Source organism: Narcine bancroftii, chromosome 6 (genome assembly GCF_036971445.1).
Source record: "Narcine bancroftii isolate sNarBan1 chromosome 6, sNarBan1.hap1, whole genome shotgun sequence".
Lineage (NCBI taxonomy): Eukaryota > Metazoa > Chordata > Chondrichthyes > Torpediniformes > Narcinidae > Narcine > Narcine bancroftii.
In genome coordinates this window covers 141,864,704-141,889,443 of record NC_091474.1, presented here as the reverse complement: position 1 = coordinate 141,889,443, position 24,740 = coordinate 141,864,704, and the positions used below count along the sequence as shown (strand labels likewise).

The 24,740-nt window shown below is 39.2% G+C and overlaps 1 long non-coding RNA gene across 6 annotated transcripts in view; it reads right to left on the bottom strand.

Moving 5' to 3' along the window:
- LOC138736542 (uncharacterized) overlaps positions 1-24,740 on the bottom strand; it is a 492,063-nt gene that overhangs the window by 204,184 nt on the left and 263,139 nt on the right. For 3 of the 6 annotated variants that reach the window (XR_011340383.1, XR_011340384.1, XR_011340377.1), the window contains one exon: positions 7,143-7,237. The exons of 2 other annotated variants lie outside the window; for them this stretch is intronic. This is a non-coding gene — a long non-coding RNA (uncharacterized lncRNA). Of the gene's footprint in view, positions 1-5,398; positions 5,512-7,142; positions 7,238-24,740 lie in introns of those variants that run through there. One more of the 6 variants, XR_011340381.1, reaches the window with a different exon arrangement.

Sequence of the window (24,740 nt, the reverse complement as noted above, 5' to 3'; positions counted from 1 at the left end):
TAAACATTGAGTAATAAATAGTAGGGTCTCGGAGGGTTTGTGTGAGCAGTTCAGACGTTCAGTAATCTCACTGCCCATGGGAAGAAGCTGTTTCTCAGCCTGGTGGTGCTGGCTCTGATACTCCTGTATCTCTTTCCCAGCAGGAGTAGCTGAAAGATGCGGTGTGCGGGGAGGAAGGGGTCCTCAACAATTTTGCGAGCCCTCTTCTGACATTGATCATGATGGGTAATTTCGACGATGGGGAGGGAGATCCTAGTGATCTTCTTGGTTGCTCTTAAAGTCCTATGGCTTGATCTCTGATCCAGTGCTCTACAGCAACCATACTAGACTGTAATGCTGCTAGCCAGGAAGCTCTCGGTAGAGCTCCTGTAAAAAATTGACTGTTTCCTTGTCCATCTCAGTCTTCTTAGGAAGTGTAGTCATTATTGCACCTTCCTGACAAGTGAGGAGATGTTGTGCGTCCAGAGAGGTTAGACATTGTGCAGCTGATCAAGATCTCAGCTTGCATTTCTCCAGATTTGAGGCCTTATCTATTTTAGACAATAGACAGTAGGTGCTGGAGTAGGCTAATTGGCCCTTCGAGCCAGCACTGCCATTTATCTGATCATGGCTGATCTTTCCCTTTCAATAACCAATCCCAGCCATAACCCTTAACTCCCCTGCCCACAAGAGCCTTATCCAACTCTCCCTTAAATCTATCCAACAAATCCACCACCACTACCCTCTGTGGCAATGTATTTCACAGACCCACAACTCTCTGGGTAAAAAATTTCTCTTCATTTCTGTCTTAAATGGCCTTCCCTGTATTCTTAAACTATGGCCTCTAGTCCTAGTCTCACCCATCATTGGGGATATGTGCTCTGATTTCACCCTGTCAAGCCCTTTGATAATCCTAAATACCTCAATCATGTCTCCTCTCATCCTTCTAAACTCCATCGCATATAATCTAAGTCTTTCTAATCTATCCGCATATGACAATCCTGCCATCCTGGGAACTAACCTTGTAAACCTGTGCTGCACTCCCTCTATTGCAAGAATGTCCTTTCTTAAATAAGGGGACCAGAACTGGACACAATACCCCAGGTGAGGTCTCACCAGGGCCCTGTACAACTGCAGGAGGGCTTCTCTACTCCTATACTCCAATCCCCTCTTTATGAAAGCCAACATACTGTTCGCCTTCTTCACCACTTGCTGAACCTGCATGCTAATTTTCAATGACAGGTGAACAAGTACACCCAGATCCCTTTGTGTTACCCCACTCCCCAGCTTAATACTATTTAAATAATACTCTGCTCTCTTGTTTCTTCCTCCAAAATGGACAACCTCGCATTTCCTCACATTAAACTTCATCTGCCATCTTTCCGTCCTCTCCCCTAAACTATCCAAGTCCCCTTGCAATTTCCTGATATGCTCCTCGCTCTTTATACTACTACCCAGTTTAGTGTCATCTGTGAATTTGCATATGTAGTTATTTATTCCCTCATCCAAATCATTTACATAAATGATAAACAACTGAGGGCCCAACACCAACCCCTGCAGGACCCAACTCATCACATCCTGCCATCCAGAAAATGACCTGTTTATCCTTTGTTTCCTATTTCTCAACCAATTATCTATCCATGACAGCACCCTACCCCTGATACCATGCTCCTTGATTTTGCAAACTACCCTCCTTTGTATGACTTTATCGAAGGCTTTCCAAAAGTCCAAGTACACCACATCCACTGGCTCTCCCGAGTCCACCCTCCTTGTTATGTTCTCGAAAAATTCCAGGAGATTAGCCAAGCAAGATTTTCCTTTAAGGAACCCATGCTGACTCGCACCGATACTATTATTCCTTCCTAAGTGTTCTGCTATTTCTCCTTTAATGATGTATTCCAATATCTTCCCCATCACCGATGTCAGGCTGACTGGTCTATAATTTCCCATATTCTCTCTCTCTCTCTCCCTCCCTCCCTTCTTACAAAGTGGTACAGCATCAGCCACTCTCCAGTCATTTTCCCGGAATCTAAAAAACTTTGGAAAATGTCAACTAGTGCTTCCACAATTTCCAGAGCAACCTCTCTAAGCACCCTGGGATGCAGCCCATCAGACCTCAGTTCTAACAATTTGCTCACAACCACCTGCTTCTGGATCTGAATATCCATCAAATTCTCTACCTCTATTCAGATCATAACCTATAACCTCCTTGGTGAAAACAGATGCAAAGTAATTGTTGAATTCCTCAGCCATTTCCATGTCCCCATTGATAATTTCACCTTTCTCTGTTTTCAAGGGCCCAATTTTGGCCCAAACCAATTTCTCCCTTTTAACATAACTGAAGAAACTTTTGCTATCCCATTTTATATGACTTGCCAATTTGCCCTCATACTTCATTTTCCCCTCCTGAATGACTTTCTCAGTTTCTCTCTGTTGGTTTTTAAAGGCCACCCAATCTTTTAACCTCCCACTCTGCTTTGTCATCTTATATTTATTTCTTTTAGACCTGATACTGCACTTGATCTCCTTTGTCAGCCACGGCTGCCATTTGCTCTTCGTAGAGCCTTTTATCCTCTTTGGGATGAATTTATTCTGATTCTATTATAATCTCCTCAATTATAAAAACAAAAAAAATTGACAACTCTTGCTTGAGTAAAACAATAAGATAACATTGCTGAGTGACCAGTTTGTTTCATTCTTTCAGAAATCCCCCAAACCATTTACAGAGGGACCACGCATCTTCTGATCATTAACGATCTTTTCTCTCAGCTCATTCCATTTTGTTGGCATTGCATCTTCAAATCACGTCTTTGTAAGCTGTGGTAAATTTGTGTCATTACAATCTGACACATCATACTCCTCCCGCAGTGACAGATGGGATTGTGCATCAGCTAGTAAAAACACGAATGCTGGAGCAATCCCACAGGTCTCGCAGTGTTCATAGGAGGTAAAGATAGATTATCGATGTTTCAGGCTGAGCCCTTCCTTAAACCACGAGTAAAAAAACACCTTATGAAAAAGCTGGGGAAAAGGGAAGAGTGGGAGTGAGAGGAGTACAGAGCAGCAGACGAAAGGTGTTGATTGGATAAGTGGACAGCAGAGGATTGGGAGAAGGGGCTTGTTTTTGATTCTGTGAAAGGACATAGGAAGAGAGATCGAGCTAGAGGAAAGGAGACACAGGGAAAGATGGTGGGGTGGGGGGGGTTCTAATAGAAACCAGAGAAGTCGAAGTTCATGCCATCCTGTTGGAGGTGCCCAGACAGAACACAAGGTGTTGTTCCTTCAAATTGCTGGTGATCTCAGTCTGGCAGATTACTTGGCCATGGACAGGCATGTCGGCAAGGGAATAGAAATGGGTGGCCACTGGTAGATCCAGGCTGCTGCAGCAAACAGAGAAGAGGTGCTCAAGGAAGCGATCTCCCAGTCTATGTCCAGTCGCTCCAATGTAGAGGAGAACACAATGGGAATACTGGATACAGTAGATGACCCCTGCAGATTCACGTGAAGTGCTGTTTCACTTGGGAGGATGGTTTGGGGCCCAAAATAGTGATGTAGAAGGTGGGCTACAGGTGGAGCACCTCTTGCAAACACAGGAGTAGGTGCCAAGGGAGCAATTGGTGGGTAGGGTGAAGTGGACAAGGGAATCATGGAGGAAACAGTCCCTGTGGTAAGCTGAGAGTGGAGGAGAAGGGAAAATGTGTATCGTCGCAGGTTGCAGAAATGGCAGAGGATATTATGTTAGATGCAAAGGCTGTTGGGGTGGTAGGTGAGGACAAAGGGAATTTTGTCCTTCTTGTGCATGAGGGCGGAGGGGACCAGGATAGATGTGCGGGTCATGGAGGATATGTGGGTGAGTGCCAAGTTGATGGTGGTAGAGGGGAAGCCATGTTGTTTGAGGAAGGAGAACCTCTCCAATCATCTGACATGGAAGACCTCATCCTGGGAGCAGATGACTATCCTTAATCCTGACAAACCCTTCTCCCAATCAATTCTCACATTTCATCTCTCCTGTCCTATTATCATATCCAATGAACATCTTTTGCCATTTGGCCAGTGCTCCTTTCCCTGGCCATTATTCTTTTATCCCCCAGCCTTTCAATCAGATACTTCACCTGCTTTTTACTCATACTTTAAGGAAGGGCTCAGGCCTGAAGCGTTGGTAATATAGCTTTACCTTCTAAGGTAAACCCTGCAGAGTTCCTCCAGCATTTCCATGTTTTAACTACAATCACAGCATGTGCAGACTTTAGTGTTTCACTAGTGCATCAGCTAGTACTCCTTCTCCCCTGCTTTGCAGCTCAAAGTGAAATTATAACTCAAGTATAATCTTTGCAGTCTTTTAGATGGTACACATAGGTTAAGTTTTAGATTTGCTCCAAGGAGCTGGTGATGATTCTGACTACAAATCTCCTCGCAGAGTTAAGTGTAGAACATGCAGCAGCTCTGCTGACATTGGTATGCCTGGTTTCTGTTCCCTTTACAGCTTTGAATGTCATTGGTATAGTTCACCATCTTGTTTTCCAACTGCACTCAGACTTTTAATGGGTGAGTCTACCTGCAAAATGACATCGTTTCTGATAGTACAATAGGCCTAACTTTGTGCACATCCCCTCAAATTTGTTCAAACTAAATTTGTGATATTTCAACATTTTCTATCATTCGTTATCAGATTTGAGTCATGGGGAATGAAGGAACTGGAATAACACCAGAAAAATTTGTTTTTGTCCATTGATTCTGAAGTTTTCCCAGCAATACTGTAACTTTCTGGACTTTTCTCAATGCCATACCATTACAAAGAACTCTCCCCTTTGTGATGCATTTGTCAGTTGGAGCTCAGCCTTCAAGTTCTTTTCTAGCTTGGGGGGGGGGGGGCAAACTCTGGCAAATTTGCATGCCACTTGCTTTGCCACCTCCCCCTTGGATCCATTGAGGTGCATCTATCATCTGTCAAAATCCTTGTCTAAATGGTCCACCAAACATTGTCTGTATGAATTCACTTGGATGCCAACAGTCTATGTTCATTTTGGATTTTCATGGTGTTTCTGTTACCAAACTGTATCAACCTTGCTTTCTGTTGTCATCTTGTCTTCTGGCTGTTGATATCCCTTGTGAAATAAACTTGACTGTCCCAATCAATGTTTTCTGCACATTTTGCAATACAGGTATACCCTATTTTATACATATTTGCTTTACGAAAATTTGCTTTTACGGAGAAACCCTGTGTTCGCTATCCAAAATAAATTTGAATGAATTTGTGCTTTTATGAAAATAGCCTTCAATAGTAGTGAGTGGGTCTTCACTTTACGCCATTTCATAGGAATGCTCTAGTTTCGAAAAGCAGAGTATACATGTATTCAACTCTAAAAGAGTTGGAGTATTAACCTTTCAGCCATACTCTTGAATTTACATCACCTTACAGTTTCCCAGCTTCGCAAGGACACCGTAAACAAACACATCTTGCTTCTGCCCAGACATTGGACCTTGTTTCTGTAGATGTACTGATTCAAATAAGAGGGTATTTGCTGGGCAAGGCTGAAAATTACAAAAAAAAAATTAAGTTGTAAAAAGCACCAACAGAACCAAAAAGAGCCTAAAAATCTTCTAAAACAACCGAAAAAAATGACAATTGGCATTTTCTGCCATCAACCAATTCAAGAAAGCACCAAATTTCTGCTGTTTGGCAACAAGGGAGTCAAATCTGGCAACCCTGTTGCTGGGTTTCTTTATCATGATATAAGTGTAAAAACTTAAGAATGCCAGAGGACTTGCAGGTCTCACAGCATTCATTGGAGGCAATTAATATATAATCAACATTTTGGCCCTGACCCCTTCAAGATACAAACACCTAACAGGCAACTGCTGGAATAAGACTGGGGAAGAAAGGGCAGGGGGAGGAGCACAGACCAAGAGATAAAAGGTGATCATTGGACATGGAGAGGAGGACAGGTCAAGTTTATTGTAATCTGATTGTAATAGTTCTCAGTGCAAAACATGCAGACACACAAACAGACATAAGCACACATACAGACAAACAATACATATGGAAGACAAGTATTTTATCTATAAAAATAAATAAATATTGCTTTCTACAAATGAGAGTTTCGGATGGTTAGTGTGAGCAGTTCCTTTGGTCATTCAGCATTCTCTTTGCCCTTGGGAAGCAGTTGTTCCTCAGCCTGGTGGTGCTGGCTCTCTGATACTCCTGTTTCTCTTCCCTGACAGGAGCAATGGAAAGATGTTGTGTGCAGGGTGGAAGGGGTCCTCAATGATTTTGTGTGCCCTCTTGAGTTAACAAACCCAGTAGATCACATCAATAGAGGGGGTGGGGGAAGGAAGATTCCAATGATCCTTCCTACCACTTATGCTCCTATGGATTGGCCTCTATTCCATTTCTCTGTAGCAACCGTACCACACTGTGATGCAGCTGGCCAGGATACTCTCAATAGAGCCCCTGTAGATGGTTGACATAATGGTGGCCAATAGCCTTACCGGCTTCCCTCTTCTCAGAAAGCACCTTAATGACAAGTGAGATGTTGAATGCCAATGACAAGTTGCTAATTAAGTGTGTAGTGGAGGGTTGTTGCTCCTGGTCCTCCTTAAGGCCATGTTCATCTTCTTCATCTTGTCCATGTTGTTACTCTCACATGATTTCACGAGATTTCCCCCCTCCTCTCTGTAGTGTGCCTCTTCATTGAGGCTGATGAGGCCGCCTACTGTGTGTGTCATCTGCAAACTTGAGAAAGGTGAGAAGTGATCAGGGGAGGGGATAACTCTGTGAATGCAGACTGCAGGAAAGGAGGCAGAGTAAAAAGGTAAGAGAGACAAAGCTGTAGGAAAGGAGAAAAAGGGATGGGAAGGGGAGAGACAGAGGTGTGGGTAAATGAGAACTGGATGTCAATACCATCTAGTTGGAGGGAGCCCAGATGGAATATGAAGTGTCGTTCCCCCAATTTGCAGGTGATCTCAGTCTGGCAATGCATGAGACCATGGGCAGATATGTTGACATGGGAATGGGGTGGGGAACTGAAATGGGTTGGCACTGGAAGTTCCCTACTATGCCACAATAGCAGGGATCAAAGTCCCAACTATCCATCCTCTCTTCATCAACATGGCCAAACATGTTCAAGGAATATTTATTTTAAACTGCAGATGTGTAATGGCACTCTAAAATACTTCTCCATTGTAGTATTATAGGAACTTCAATCAAACATGTAGAGAGATGGTTCATGTTTTCCATGTGATTCTCCAGATCCACTCACTGCAGTAGGAGCACATAATGAAAATGGTCATATCTTGAAGTCCAAGAAACAATGATACAGTCAGTAAATGTTTTAAACTATGAATGGAGCAGTCAGTAGTTACCTCACAGTTCCAGTTATACAGATTCAATTCTGACCTCTGGTATGGTCTGTAAGGAGTTTGTATGCATTCTCTGTGATTTTCTCCCACATATTAATGATGAGTGGATTAGTAGGGGAATAGACCATTGTAAATTACCTTGGCTCAATTGCACAATCCTGAAGAGTATTGATGTACAGAAAAATCATGAGGTGCAAATCCACAGCTCCCTAACAGTGGTAATAAAAAAGGTGAATGGCTTGTTTGTCTTTATTGGATGGAGTATGAAGGATAAAAGTCTTGCTGCAGTTTAAAAAAAAATCATTTTGACAGGCCACATTTGAAATATTGTGTGCAGTCTGGTTTCTGGAGTAAAGAGGCAATATAGATTTTAAAGAGGGTGCAGGTTCACTGGAATGTTACCTAAATGGCAAAATATTAGCTGTAAGGAGAGATTGGACCAACTTCGTTTGTTTTCTCAGGAGCATTGAAATGCAACCTGATGGAATTATATAAAGTAATGAAAGGCCTAGGTGGAGTTTTTTTTTTTGCAGAGAAGAAATGACAAATGCCAGAGGACACAGCTTTAAGGTAATAGGATGAATCTCAAAGAAGATGCAAGGGGTTTTTTGTGTTTTTTTAACACAATAGTAGGAGTTTGAAATTCACTGCCAGTGGAAATGATGGAAGCACCCAAGGAGGCAACATTTAAGATCAGTTGAGACAGGCACATCAATAAGAAGGGAATAGAGAATATTGATTATGTGGAGGCAGGTGGGATTAATGTAATTAGCCATCATGCTCAGCATAGATTTGGTGGGCTTAATGCCTGTTCAGGTGCTTTAGTTTTCTGTGTTCTTAATTGAGAGGAAGAATCTGGGGAAAGTTGATGGGAATGAGAAGAGATGACAACAGCATTGGGTTAAATGGATTATTTGATAGTCAGTGCTGACTAAATGGGCCAAAGGATTATTTTCTGTGCTGTTGTTATCTCTGACTCCAAGATTCTTAGAACTGCCAAAGGCTTGTACCATATCACAAACTCCACTCACAGATTAATACATCATTTCTCATTACCTGTCTACCAACAATTCTTATCAGTTTGGGCATGTCTAATCTGTACCACTGAACTTTCAACATTTCACACTTTCATATCACAAGTTTCTGTCACTGGCTATCTTTCAACCTTGTTAAATAAATCACCTAGATACAGAAAATATTTAAGAAGCCCTGTGGAGGTCTGGGTAACAAAGGCAAGTTATCAGAGAAATGAGCAGGAACCTGGTAATTAGAGTGAAGAATTGTCATGAATGATCAAATGGTGGAGCAGGATTGGAGAGCTGGATTGCCAAATCCTGCTCTGACTCTTCACTTTTCCACTTTGGGAAACATACTTTCACTCTTCCCTCTCTGATTGGGCAAGGCGGCAAACAGCTGAAAGAAATAGAAAACAATCCAAAGGGACATTGAACGTTATGAACTGCATCTGCAAATACGAAACCAAGTCAATCAGCTGGATCTTTTGGTGCACGGATCATCAGATCCCTTTGATTGCAGGGTTGATGGAGTCCACTGCTGAATCAAGTTCTCCGTCACACTGCTGCGAGTTTAAACTCCTAGGATATGCATCAGTGAGCAGCTCTGCCTTTCTATGCGCATGCATGTGTATTGGAGGATTTAAACCATGCTTTTGCTTTGGATTTAAACCATGCTTTTGCTTCTGCAAGGCTGAGAATCAGTAATCTGGTTTGAGACTCAGCAGACATAAGCTAAATTTGACCATGGGGCCCAGAGATGCAGTTATCTGACAAAAAGGCATCTGTGTACCAAGAACGTTTAATCTTCCTGCTTGTTAGTATATTGGTCACAGACTGTCAGACAGCGACCTAACCTTGGTGCAAAATAAACCATTGTATTCAAAGTGATAAGCTAGAAAGTTGTGTTATTTGATAGAAGCCTAGGTATGCTCCCTTACTCGCTTATCTTTCTTTTTTTGTCCTGGGAATAGGTGCTTGGGTAAGCAGTTTTTGGGTAATATAAGCCATGGTCCCGCTGCTGAAGTTTGAGACTCTCCGAGAGGTGGCAACATCTCTCAGCAAAGAAGAACTTCTAGAGTCCAGCCAACGTCCCGGTCGGGGGAGGTGAAGAAGCTGCTTCCAGCGCCCCGACAACCTACTACAAGTGTGCAGTCATTGCCTCGCTTCAGCAGTTGGGACCAGTCCAGGCATTGATAAGTACAACTGGGAAGGGCTTGCATATTGTAGTTTGATATCAGCTTTAGAATTTGTAATAAAGATTTGTATAAACTGAATTGCTCTCGGCGTGAGTGTCTATTTTCTTTCGGTAGCTCAAAAACTGTGACCAATCTAAAACGAACAAAGTGAGAGGTACAAGTTTACCCAGGACAACATGGCTGAAAAGTAGAAAGCCCTCAATGGAGAGCGATCCTGCTTTAGTCCGGAATTCAAGGCTTGGGTGTCTCGGATGAGGAATGGTTGTTTGAAGAGAATAGCTCTGAGCTTTAATTTTTTGTATGGTAGTTAGAAGGAGAAATCTCGATTCATTTTAACATGGGTAATAAAAGCTGCAATGTTAGCTTTCTGAAGCTGTTTAATATTTTATTCTCCCACGTTTTACATGGCAAATTGATATTTATTTTCTATGTCCTAAGTTAAGGTCGGGAGTGTGTGAGGCCAAAAATGGGGATGGCTGGGAAGCTCCCAAGGAGTTTCCTGTCAATTACCTATCACATCATCAGCTTTGTAGAGTTTATCAGATCCTTGCTTCTCAATCGATCACTGGACAATAAATGATGCACATTCCAACTGCATATTATTGGCAGATCATGGGCAAACATCCAATGTGGCCCAATATTTACAGATGGAAACTCTGCATTGACACACCTCAGTAAAAAAAAATGTTTAAGATGTAAAGACAAAAATAACATCGAAGAAGAAAATACATTGACAAGTGGAACCAAGATGTCATAGCTTTCAAATCTAGATCAATTGAATGTCAATTACCCTGTACAATAATGTCATAGATTTTTCAAGCATAAATGAGGATCCATAATATTTTCAATACTTGTCACCATGTACAGTATTGAAAACACATTGTACCTCTTAGCTGCACATGAACTATAGTCTGAAAATGTAATATTTAAACACACATTTTAAGGCCAAACTTTCTGAACAAATGGTGTAAGCTGAAGTTGCAGACTAATGACTAAAACTGTAAACAATGTAAAACTAAATTTCATTTCATAAAGAGTGAAACAAGAACGTTTGCAGATGCTGTAACTGCAGTAAAAACGCAAAAATGCTGGAGGAACTCGGGACTTGCAGCATCCATAGGAGGTAAAAACAAGAGGGGAAGTTTTAAAGGGTACCCAAAGGCTAAATCACCCCTCCTCCATGTACGTGCACTGAGCTCTCAGAGGAACTGATGGAGGTGGGTTCAATTATAAACTTTGAAAAGTCATTTAGTCAGGTATATTAATAGGAGAGGTTTTGAGAGATATGGGCCAAGCGCAGGCAAGGATGATGCTAATACACTTCCTTTTCAAATTTGACCTATTGAGCTTGGTTGAATTTTAAGCTTTAACAATAGCTGATTGGGAATTTTAAATGGGAATTTCCCAGGATATATCCACTGTTATGCAACTTCATTGGAAGTCAATGGATTACACTGCACAGACATTTTTTTAAAAAGTAGGGAAAAGTCAGAGTGTTTTCCAGTGATCATTGGAGGTTAAAAAAGGTGAAGAGGGTGAGCAAGTTTAAGTTATCGGGAGTCATTATCTTGGAGGATCTTTCCTGGACCCAACACACCAATGGCGTTGTGAAGAAACCACATCAGCGTCTCTACTTCCTCAGGTGTTTGCAGATATTTGGTAATGAGACCAGAAATCCTGGAAAATTTCTACAGAGGTGTGGTGGAAAGTGTGCTGACTGGCTGTATCACTGTCTGGTTTGGAAACACCAATACCCCCAAGCATAATGCCCTCCAAAAGTTAGTAGATACAGTCCAGGATATCACAGGCAAAACCCTCCCCACTATTGAGTACATCTACAGGAAACGCTGCCATCGGAGGGCAGCAGCAATCATCAACGACCCACATGACCCAGCACACGCTCTGTTCTCACTGCTGCCATCAGGATAGAGGTATAGATGGCACAAGACTCACCACCAGGTTCAGAAACAGCTGCAACCATCAATGACAAACTCAGACTCATTTAAGGACTCTTGCCTGTGCACTTTATTGATTTTGTTTTTTTTTTATTTTCTCTTAATTGCAGTTTGTTTACATTCATTAACTGCTCGCAGTTTTTGTTTGTTTACATGTTTTACACTGAGTACAGTTTATTTCTTGCACCACACTCACAGGAAAAAGGAACCTCAGGGCTATATGTGATGTCATGTATGCTCTGACAATAAATTTGAAATCTATGTCACAGCTAGCTAAAAAGAAATTGTAACATTGGCCTACCGTGATCTGAGAACTCACCCAGTCACTGATCTGGGCATTCTGTGAGATGCCAAGACTGATGATCATTTCCCCATGTGGCTATCCAATTAGATGCATATTGATAAAAGACTTAAACTAAAAATAAGAAAAAATGACTAAAGCAGGATACGGTCAAGAACTCTGTGCAGCTGTTCCTGCTACACCAGGGGAAGTTATTTTCCAGCAACTCAAAACAAATTCCCCTGGGTTAGAATAAAGCTATTCCCTGGGCTTTCACTAATAGCTTTTTTTTTAAATAAATATTGCAGTTTTAATCCTCGCCAAGGCTGCAACATTATCCCACAGGTTGAAGAGGCTTCACACATGGTTCAGTCTTAAAGACAATAGCTGGGATATTCAGAATCTCATGCAGTTGCTCAGACATTTAAAATGGAGGAGATTTGCTACTATCAGGACTGAAGCTAGTTTCGATACAAAGCAGTATGCCGTGAAAATAGAACTGAAATTATCACCCTCCAGACTTTTTACAGATTTGGCAGTCTTACCCTTTACTTTTGTAGGAACATTAACTTCAAACCCCTGGAATTTCTTTGTTCACTGTCTCCCAGGATTTACTGTATCCAACCATTTTTTTTGCCAAATTGCTTTTAAAACCAGCAAACTTTATTTCTCCCTCAAATTTAGACCCTTCACCTACTTTATCGCTTGTCCTTTCTCACAGTGATGCCAAGTCGAGTCGAATGATGTTCCACGAGAAGAAGGTTGGGTGCGGCCAGTCACCCAGCTATCTCAGTACTAGCAAACTGCATTCAATTCAGATCTCCAGTGCTGTTGGGGTCAAGTTTGCAGGTTCTCCCTATGAGGGCATGGGTTGGAGCTGTTGGAGGAATTCAGCATCCATGGGCAGAAATGGTCAATGGTTCAGGTGAAGACCCTTTGATCAAGGCTCTTGATCGATCTTGATCAAGAATCCTACATTGACTGACCATTTCTGCCCACAGATGCTGCCTGGCCCAGAGTTGCTCTAGCAGCTCATTATTCGCTCTAGATTCCAGCATCTAAGTTGTGCTCATTTGGTCTATTGATCACTGCCACTTACCCCTTGTGTTTATGAATTTATAGAAGACAGTAGGTTGCACAGAAATCAATTTCTCAGAGCCAGCAGAGACTTGGTGGGTATATGAACTTTGACATCTGTGTTATACAACAAACATACTCAACACCACAAAAATACACCCTTTTAATTTCCATTGTCCAGGTCATTCCCAATTAATGTAGGGAAATTAGCTCCTTTACGGAGAACTGTGTCAGAGCTCAGATGAGGGGGGGGAGAATCAGAAGAAATGTTACAAAGACTGCCTCAAAGCATCCGTCAAAGACCTAGATATTGACATCAATATTTGTTAAACTCTTGCCCTCGACCGTCCAGCTTGGCGCAGCAAGATCACCACAGGAGCCCAGGCAACTGAAGTCAAGTACATCACCGAGGCGCAATGAAAGCATGCTGTGCGCAAGGCCTGAGCAGCATCCACTGCCATGACAGCACCCACCCACTTGTGTCCCACATGTGGGCGAGCCTTCAGGGCCGGATTGGCCTCACCAGTCACCAATCTCCCATTTGAATTTGAAGTCACAGTCGTTTTCGACTACAAAGGATGAACAACAAGGGTAATTATAATAGCCTGCTTTCAGTATCCAATTATTTTCAAATGAACTTATCAGAAATGTACCCATCAATCCATTCTATAGACTCCTTTGGACTGTTGAGTGTGCCAACACATTCCTGCTGTACAATTGGCTCTATTTTGTTCAACCGATACAGCCTCACTTGATGATTTGTAATATTTCCTTCCAGTGCCAGATTAAGGTATTGTAGGGCCTGTAACATGCATTTTAAAAGGTCCCAATGCTGCTTTACTTAATTGGCATCTTTCCCAGTTCATTTGTCCCTCAACTTTTTTAAAATGAAGCAACACCTGCTGATGATGACAGGTCATGCATGACTACTGAAACACCTTTACTTTTGTTGTTATGTAATACTTGGGAAAAGTGCTAGTCACACAGTAAGAATACAGAGGATTGTAACCTCTGCTATTAAGGACAAGAACTTTATAAATGAGAAGTGCTGTTCACCTTGAAACAGAGATTAATAGTGGTTTATATAATGAAAATGTCTTGAAAGTGCACAAGAACAAAAGCTATGCCAATGCAAATTAATAAAGATTCAAAATTAGAATGGGCAATTTATCTATTAAAGTGTGAGGAGATGACAGACACAATCCAGACAAAGCAAAAAAAATCCATAAATAATTTTGAAAATTGGACAGCTGCTGTAGTATCAAGATCTAATAAGGTCAGGGACAAAATTTTGGCAATGCATAAGCACAGTAGAGAAATGCTTGGTGAGCATTTTCCAGAAATTGTTTGCATTTAGGAATGTAACTGGGGGTGGGGGGAGGAGGGTGGAGGGGAAGGTGTGGCAAGATGGCGTAGAAGACAGATGTGCAAATCCACATTCCCCCAGCTAGTTTTTTTAAATACCCATTTTTTAAAATTTACAAAAGTGATTAAAAGTAGTATTCAGTTTTTGGAATACTGTTGGACTGTAATGGCTACTAATCTGAAAAAATGAAAGCTCAATTACAGAAGAAACTACCTTATAAAAGTGTCAAAGAATTGAGGCCTACCGTCCATTTGAAACCACGGAGTCATCAATGGGAGTCCCCAGGCCTCAGAGGACTCCTGCTCGGCTAAGTATGATGCCGGCGCCAATCCTGCCTCTGCAAGATGGCGCTGGCTTGATGACAAGTTCGGCTGGTGCCGGGTGCACGGGCGGTGCGGCCGAGAGAGGAGCCCTTGAATCTGCGATGTTGCCGGATGAATCGGGGACGCACGGTTTAGCATCGGAGGACGCACCTGTGCGATCAGCGGTTCTGCCGGGCATGTGCGGTGCTTTGAGGGTACGCGATTTATTGGAATAGGTGTGGGCTGTGGGGAGCCTGAGCGACAGTGCCCTGATGAGGTTGGTGTACTATCCTCGGGTGTTCAGACCCACAGATGCACAGGAGGAGGATCTCACTTTACTGGAACAAATAGAGGTTGAGACTTAGGAAGGTAGGCCTCAAAGGGAGGTGATGGAACGGGAATGGATTCTGTGTGTGCTGTTTTGGAAGGGATTGCTTACCAAATGGATAATATGTCGAAACAGATGACTCGAGGATTTTTGGAAATGAAAACTAAAATGAGTACTATGTGTGAAGAAATGACAAATATGAAGCAAGATATGACTATAGTTAAAATTGATGTTAATAGATGTATAAAATCAGTAGATATGATACAAGATAATTTTTTTTAAAATTGAAGCCGCTTTTTTTCAATGTAAAAATCAAGTGGAACATAATAGGGAAAAAATGGAAAAAGTGGAGGATTCTTTTGTGGATTGGGGGATTCAGAAAAAATTATTGACAAAAATTGATTCATTGGCAAATCAAATCGGAGGAATAATGTAAAAATAGTGGGTCTCCCAGAAGATATTGAAGGGTCTGATTTGATAAAAATTTTCAAGAAATGTATTCCTGAGATGTTGTGCAAGGAGTTTTTAACCGGAAGGTTTGGAGTTCGATCGAGCCCATAGAGCATTAAGGAAGAAGCCATTTCCAGGACAATCACCACAGGCATTTTAATTCGTTGTTTGAAATACCAAGATAGGGAAATTATATTACAACTGGCAGTGCATAAGGCACGACAAAATCAAATTCCAACGATGATTCAAAATTATATTTATGGGATTTGAGTCAATAAATTATTAGGCGATGTTGGGAATTTAACTCAGCCAAAGAAGTATTGTGGCCGAAGGGTTATAAATTTGCTTTTCATTACCCTGAGGTGTTAAAAGTTTTTTATAGCAATTCTCAATCTCAATTTTTTGAAAATGATCATGATCCATTAATTTTTGCCAATTCATTACCAGATTTGCAAGGGAAATGGTCGACCTTCATCTTTGTCACCTAAAAGAAGGGCAAATGGGAATAGAAAGAATGGGAAGCATGGAAAGAATGGAAAGAAAGAAGAGCTGACATGAAGTCTTCTTGATATTAGAACTGGAATTATTGGGTTGATTATATTTATTATATTTGATTGTGTTTCACTGAATAATGAACATAAGTCTGGCTGGGGGGGGCGGTGGATGGCACTGAAATCTTTGACAGTCATCTGCTGCTAGTGGGTTTTACCACACCCAGATTTTTTAGGGCATTACTACCTTTGGGTGGATTTTTTTCTTTATTTGACATTTTTAGGGGAGGGTTTATGATTTTAAGGATTTATAAGGAGAATGATATTTTATAGTGGGTGAACATATTGTTAGTTTGTAGAAATGCCTAATTTGAAATTTGCAACTTTTAATGTTCAGGGATTGAATAATCCAATTAAGCAGAAGCGAGTATTGGTCTATATTAAAAAAATGAAAGTTGATATTGCTTTTTTGCAAGAAACATATTTGGCTGAAAAAAAAAACACTTGAAATTGAAGAGAGATTGGGTTGGTCATGTGTTTTTTTCTTCTTTTAATTCTAAGGCGAGAGGCGCAGCGATTTTAATTCGTAAGAGTTTGCCATTTGAATTATAATCTTTGGAGGGAAATGCTGGGAGAGTTTTGAAAGTGAACTGTAAATTTTTGCTGAAGCTTGGACTTTGCTTAATGTTTATGCACCTAATAGAGATGATGAACATTTTATTTCAGAAGCTTTTTTTGTTGTTAAATCAGGCTAATGAAAATATTCTTGTTGGGGGAGATTTTAATTGTGTTCTGGATGCTTTATTGGATTGATCCCCAAAAAGTATAAGGAAATCAAAGATAGTGATACAAATTGGGGCTTTGATTAAAGATTTAAATTTGGTGGATATTTGGAGAAGAGTTAATCCTATGGAGAAAGATTTCTCTGTGTTTTCATTTTGACATGATTCATTTTTTAGAATAGATTTTTTTTGGTATCGGCACATTTACAGGGTAGAATATTACAGGCTGAGTATAAAAGTAGGGTTATATCAGATCATTCTTTATTGTATTTTTTTCTTGTGCAAGTTCAGAAGTGGTATGTTTAATACAATATTATTGAAAAAAAACAGAGTTTGTTACTTTTGTTAAAGAACAGATTATTTTATTCTTGGCTGAGAATGTTAATTCTGTAGATAGTTGTTTTGTATTATGGGATGCTTTGAAAGTTTATTTCAGAGGGCAGATTATTAGTTATACTATGAAAGTTAAGAAACAATATATGGCAGAAAGTTTGGAGTTGGAGAAACTCATTGCCGAGTTAGAGAAAGATTTTCAGAAAGATGTGACAGAAGATTAAAAAAGCGGCTTTGGCAAATTTGAAATTACGTTACAATACATTACAAACCTATCAATTTGAGCGTTTAATTAATCGATCTAAGCAGCATTATTATGAATTGGGTGAGAGGGCACATAAGGTACTTGCCTGGCAATTAAAAATGAAACAGTTATCGCAGACCATTAATGCGGTTAAAAAGAATTCAATAGTTACCTATAAACCTCAGGAAATTAATGACCAGCTTTATTCATTCTATCAAAAATTATATACTTCTAAGGGGAAGCAGGATAATGGTTTATTGAATCTTATTTATCTAAATTAATGTTACCAGTATTAGGGGAGGAAGATGCTATGGAATTGGAATCTCAGTTTACAGATTTTGAGATTAAGGAGGCTATACAGGATATGCCAAATGGAAAGTCATGAGGGGATGATGGATTTTCTGTGGAATTTTATAAAATCTTTTACGAAGATTTATCTTCTGTATTTGGGGATGTATTACAACAAATAACTTAAGAATAGGTGTTACCAGAATCTTCTTTGAGTGCTTTAATCACTGTAATTCCAAAAAAAGAGAGATCCATTGAAAGTGTCTTCGTATAGACCTATTTCTTTATTGAATGTAGATTATAAAATTATAACAAAAGTGTTAGCAAATCGGCTTGCTAAATACATACCTAAGTTGGTACATTTGATCAAACAGGTTTTTTTTAAGAATAGGAATGCATCAGATAACATCCTTCAGTTGATAACTTTGGTCAATGCATATCAAAAACAGTTGTGCTAGATGCGGAAAAAGCCTTTGATAACGTCGAATGGGATTTTTTATTTAAGGTGTTAGAGAAGTTTAAATTTGGCCCTTTATTATTGGTTGGGTTAAAGCTTTATATACAAACCCAATTGCCAGGGTGGTGACAAATAGTCAAGTTTCTTTACCATTTAAATTGACACGTTCAACTCGGCAAGGTTGTCCATTGTCACCAGCCTTGTTAGCATTGGCTATTGAACCGTTATCTTTTCATTCTGTCTTATCATCTGAGCAAGAGGGATGAGAGTTATGGATGAGGAATAGACAATTAATTTATTTGCAGATGATGTCTTGATATATTTGACAGAATCAAAACAGTCATTGTCACAATTGCAGGAATGTTTATTGCATCTGGATAACTTTCTGGATATAAAGTTAATTGGGATAAGAGTGAATTTTTTCCAGTTGGAGAGGGTGACTATTCAGAATATAAAATTATTATAAAATTAAAATGGTCAGATAAACTCAAATATTTAGGAGTAACCATAAATGGTGATTATCAATCTTTATACAAGTTAAATTATGTTCCTTCATTAAAAAAATATTAAAGCAGATTTAATTAAATGGAAAGAACTTCTATTAACCTTAATTGGTCATGTAAATTGAATTAAGATGAATATTTTTCCCCGAATTCAATATTTATTTCAGTCGATACCTTGTTCCCTTTCAAAGGGTTTTTTCCAGGATTTAAATAAAATGGTGAGGGCATTTCTATGGAAAGACAAATTACCACGAGTAGCATTGTATAAACACACATGGAAATATGCATTAGGTGGACTCAGTTACCTCATATTCAAAATTATTATGAAGCAGCTCAGTTGAAATTTGTTAGCAGGTTGATGGACATGGATCAATCTCCAAGTTGGGTGAAAGTGGAGATGGCTTGTATTTCTGAAGTTGAGGTGCATCAATTTATACTTCGATGGCACATGAATGTTGTGGGAATGTAATATGCTGGTATTAAAACATCTGTTAAAGGTTTGGACTAAAAGAAATAAGATTTTAGGATCAAAAGGTAAATTATTAATTTTAACCCCATTATATAATAATCAGCTTATTCCTTTTTCAATAATCATTTAAAGACTTGGGACTTTAAGGGTATAAAGACATTGCAGGACTGTTTTGAGGAAGGACAACTTCTTTCTTTTAATGAATTGAGGGAACAGTTTGATATATCTGGAAATTATTTGTTTGTGTATTACCAGCTTAGAACTTTGGTAAAAGATATTTATGGTAAAGAGAGGATTTTACCTGTATTGATGAAAGTTGAATCTTTGATTTCCTCTATACCAAAGGAGGATTATATTTTGGTTATGTATCAAGTGTAACAAGATAGTATGGATAAACCAGAATGGGAGAAGTCCAAGCTTAAATGGGAAAGTGATTTAACCTTTATTTTTCTGGAAGATAATTGGGCAGATATGTGTTATGATAGTGTAACTAAATTGATGAATGTACGATTGTGAAATGGTTAATTATATTTTTTTTTTTTTTTTTTTTTACATCAGTTATATTTAACTCTGGAGAAATTGAAAAAATATGGTTTTAGTAACTCAGATTCTTGTTTCAGATGTGGTTTATGTACTGGAACTTTTTTTACATGCTGTTTGGTCTTGTGTTAAAGTGCAACCATTTTGGGAAGGAATTAGGTTAGTTTTGGAAAAATTATACAATATTAACTACCATTAGACCCATCCATTTTTTAAAATTGGTTTATATGGTTTCTTTAAGGGGATTAGGGTTGGATAAGTTTCAAATTGCATTTGTACGTTTAGTCTGCAGCACGAAAATGTGTAACTAGTACATGGAAAGATAATATAGAGATTAGTAGAATACGTTGGCATAATGAATTGAAAGCTTGCATTATTGTGGAAAAAATTACATATAATTTGCATGATCATTATTCTTTTTTGTTAAAAAGTGGTTTCCTTATTTGGAATATATGCATTTAGATATACTTTTATTGTAAATACTTTGTTTTTCTTTTCATTTATATTTGGCTTATATTTAGAGCTGGCTGATGGGGTGGGACGGTGGGGTGGGGTTTTTTTTTTAAAATATACTTATACAAAATTATTCTTATTGGATTGTATGTTTTGTTTAAATTATTCTTTAAATTAATAAAGTTTTTTTTTAAAAAAAGGAATGTAACTGGGCAAAGAACCTTGATATTCTGAACATTCCACAATTTTTAAAAAAATCACCCTTACTCCAATGGTGAAGATCTCCCTCCTCATCTAAAAGATCAACAAAGTGTGTTTTTTTTTTAAAGCTTTCAAATTGTCCCAAAAGAATAATGGACACCTGGGAAAAAATTGTAATTGATTGAAATGGATACCAATACAAGGTTGTAACCAATCATCTTACTGCAGGCCTATTGGAATTCAACTAGATTTTATTCCTATCAATCCACTAACTTTGCAATGTGTCAATACATTACTCAATCCAATTACTTATTAGCCGAATGCAATTATCCAAAGTGAAATTTACTGTCAACTCTCATCTGCAGTTTATTCAAGGAAAATAAAGGTTAGCTTCTGAGCAAAATGAAAATTGAATAAAGACAAAGAATAAAAGTGTTTTGTGAATGGATGAGAAATTAATTCAAATAACCCTAGTCCTTATTTCTAGAAATGCAGTCATATTCTGATATTGAACTCAATATTATATTAGCCACCAACAGAATCAAACTACTTCAAGTTATTCTGATTGAGAAAGCAAGCCTGCCAAAACATTCTTTCAAATTATATTTTTGTCAAAATGGCATCTGTTAAACAGCTTGAGGAAGGTTATTCCAGAACCTGATCAGGAAACTATGCAGAGAAAGAATGTGCAAAGAATTATTTTAATCAAATTTGTGATATTAGCTTTTGATCACCTTGCAGAAATTGTCCTATGAATGCAACAGGTTTATCTAAACAAAAATGATAACAGCAAATATGCTTGGTCATGCCATAGCACTTGACTGAAAAATGAATGTGCATCCTTTCCATCTGAAACAATGGGAAAAAAAATCAATTAAATTCAAAATGTTTTTAATATGGCCTCACTGGCATTGTTTGCTCACTGAAAGAAAAGCCAACTAGCAATACTTTGTCAAAATAGAGTAATGGAAGGCAAACTACAATTGTTCATTGAGCTCGTGACCAACTTTGGAACATTTAGCCAAGTAACATGACCCGTCTCAGATAATACATGCAAACACAAAGGTTTTTTTTAAAAAAAAACTTTGTTCATTAATGCTTAGATAAAAGTCTTCATTGCTGGGTCTAACTCTGCTTGCCAAAGGGTAATGGTGAAGCACTGTTGTCATAGTAATGGATGGTTTCCTGATGGTGTCGGAGGTTCAGATCCAGAGTTCAGGCTGGTGATGGTTTGGACTGTTGCTGAAGGGGCTATGGCAGCGCTGGAGGCAAATGTACAGAGAGAGTCAGGAGGGACTAAGAGGGACTTCAGACAATTTCTGCAGATGGCAAATCTGTCTGCCTTACAGAAGATGAAAGCAAATTGCATGTGATATTTGTGTCTATTACATGACAAAGGAATTTTGAATCATAGTTTACCACAATTAATGGTTAACCACTTTATTGTCAAATCTATTGTACAATATGAAGAAACCATTCCTTAAAAACTGCAATTATATGTATAAATTGGATTAAAAAGACGATAAAAAAACAAATATTAGGAAAAAGTTGTATAATCTTTCTCTTCAAAAAGGTAATTGTGCAACTTTTCCATGTCAAGAAAGTGTGCACTCTGGTGGGGAACTGGAGATGGTCCGTTTGCAGTCCTCTTCCCCTACCCTACCCAAGATTGTGTATTTGAGAAGTATTTCTGGAGGAGACAATTCTGGGGTTGTGGGTTAAGTGCTTATTAGATGGGTTGCTTTGTTATGCAATATTTTGAATTTCTAAACTATTGTTCGATCAGTCCTTAAGAATGAACATATTAATAAGCCTGCAATCAAATAAAAAGCCACAATTCAGTACTTGAGCCACTGACTCAAGAATATCTAGGTTCTGGCCTGCTGCAGCTGCCAAAAATAATTCTGCTAGATTATTGGTTGAGATTTTAGTCAAAATTATCTCATTTTAATTCTTATTTGTTCATTTATTGAATGCAAGTCACTGGAAAATCCAACATTTATGACCATTATTTGTTGCACCTTGGACTTCGAAATGTTCAACAAATTCAGAGGGCAGATTGAGGAGTTTAAGACCACATTAGTAGGTATGTAGACTTTTAGGCAAAATGGCAGATTGTCTTCTTTGATTCAAGTAGATCAGTGAATTTAAACCTTTATCTTTCCACTCACTTACCACTAAGTACTCCCTATGCCATAGGTGCTCTTTGATTAGCAAGGAATTCCTTAAGGTAGTATGTGGATGGAAAGAAATTTTGAAAACCACTGTTTTAATTGTACCTCATTGACCCATGTGCTGTTTCATAACTCTGAAGGAAATGGGCCAATGACAATTTTACCTCAAGCAAAATACTAGTAACAATTGGGTCGAGAGCAGTGATTCTCAACCTTCTCTTCCCACTCACATGCCACCTTAAGCAATCCCTTACTAATCACGGAGCACCGTTGGCATAGGGAATACTTAAAGTGGTAATGTGAGTGTTTTGTGGATACTGCCAAAATGTTTGGCCTGGAAGTCAGCCTGAAGAAAACTGAGGTCCTCCATCAGCCAGCTCTCCACCATGACTACCAGCCGCCCCACATCTCCATCGGGCATACTGAACTCAAAACGGTCAACCAGTTTACCTACCTTGGCTGCACCATTTCATCTGATGCAAGGATCGACAAAGAGATAGACAACAGACTCACCAAGGCAAATAGCGCCTTTGGAAGACTACACAAAAGAGTCTGGAAAAACAACCACCTGAAGAAACACACAAAGATCAGCGTGTACAGACCCGTTTTCATACCCACGCTCCTGTTCGGCTCCTAATCATGGGTCCTCTACCGGCATCACCTATGGCTCCTAAAACGCTTCCATCAGCGCTGTCTCCGCTCCATCCTCAATATTCATTGGAATAACTTCATCACCAACATCGAAGTACTCGAGCTGGCAGAATCTGCAAGCATCGAATCCATGCTAATGAAGACCCAACTGCGCTGGGTGGGTCACGTCTCTAGAATGGAGGACCATTGCCTTCCCAAGATCGTGTTATATGGCGAGCTCTCCACTGGCCACCGAGACAGAGGTGCACCAAAGAAGAGCTACAAGGACTGCTTAAAGAAATTTCTTGGTGCCTGCCACATTGACCACTGCCTCCAACCGTGCATCTTGGCCCCTCACAGTTCAGCGGGCAGCAACCTTCTTTGAAGAAGACTGCAGAGCCCACCTCACTGACAAAAGACAAAGGAGGAAAAACCCAACATCCAACCCCAACCAACCAATTTTCCCTTGCAACCGCTGCAAACGTGCCTGCCTGTCCCGCATCGGACTTGTCAGTCACCAACGATCCTGCAGCAGACGTGGACATACCCCTCCATAAATCTTCATCCGCGAAGCCAAGCCAAAGAAAAAGAACAAAGAAGAAGAATGCGAGTGGAAAGAAAAAAAGTTGAGAACCACTGAAAAAGATTAAGGTTTCATAATTTCCAGTGCTTTTAAATATCTGACATTAAATTTCAATCCTACCATCATGCTGGTTAAAATCAACTTCAAATTAATTCTCAGTAACTGAACCATTATACTCCCATGCCAATGGTTGTAGAAGTAATTAAATGCAAATTTCCATTTTGCAATTTTAACACAAGCTACAAAGCTCACCAGGTACATCAAGGTTGGGAAAGATATTGTATTAATTTCATTGTATCATCAATAATGTCCAAATGGAAATAGACCCCAGTCTTTTACGTTAAAAAAAGGTATCCTCTCAAATTGAAATTCAAATAGAAAATGGTCATAATAGCTTGATAGCAGTGGTGAATTGGCCACAATTTCCATCCCACAATATTTAAATTGTCAGCAGTCAAAAAAATTTAAACCTTAAAATCCAGCAAACTTCCATGGTTGACTGAATCATTCAAGTTTATGTACACGTTTACTTTGTGTGCCCTGCAAATAGTTAAGTAATCCAGTCCAATCATTAAAATAAGCAAAAGAGTCCCTTTAGAGGCAACAAATGGCAAGGATCAGATAGCCTACTCCAACCTCAACTGTGTGCTGACCTGCTTTATTGCTGTGTAGTAGAAGTAACACAGGAGAATAGGGATGTTTAAGCTGGCATAGCTACAATCACATTCACCCGAGTCTATATTAATGATGCTCCAACTTCAGCACTAATACCTCTATCACATATTGGCACAAAAACAAACAACTGGGTATATACAAGAGATCAAAAATAAGAAAATTTGATAAAAGGTCAATGGCCTGGAACATCAATATTTCTTCCTCTTCAACAAGATATTGTTGTGTTTCAGCACAAAATTTAGGAGAAGATTCACACACTCTAAAATTAGTTGGTTCATCGAGCATGCTGCTTAGGCCTGGAGCGCCAAAAGTTCATTTTTCAAAGTCCAATTAAAAACCAAATACATTTTAGGGCTTGGCTTCTCAAATGATGATGGCAAAATTCCACAAGTCAAAATGACATCCAAGCAGACAATTTAGTCAAGTAATGATCCATGAATACAATGAGAAAATAAATAGTTATTCTACTTCAATAGTTATCTCAGTGATAAAACTATGGCTGCTACTTCCAACATTATACTCAGCAAAACCAATTAAACATGGGGAAAATTCTCATGCATTTTTAATTTTAATTTTGGATTCACAAGAATATAAAAAAAAGCCAGACAC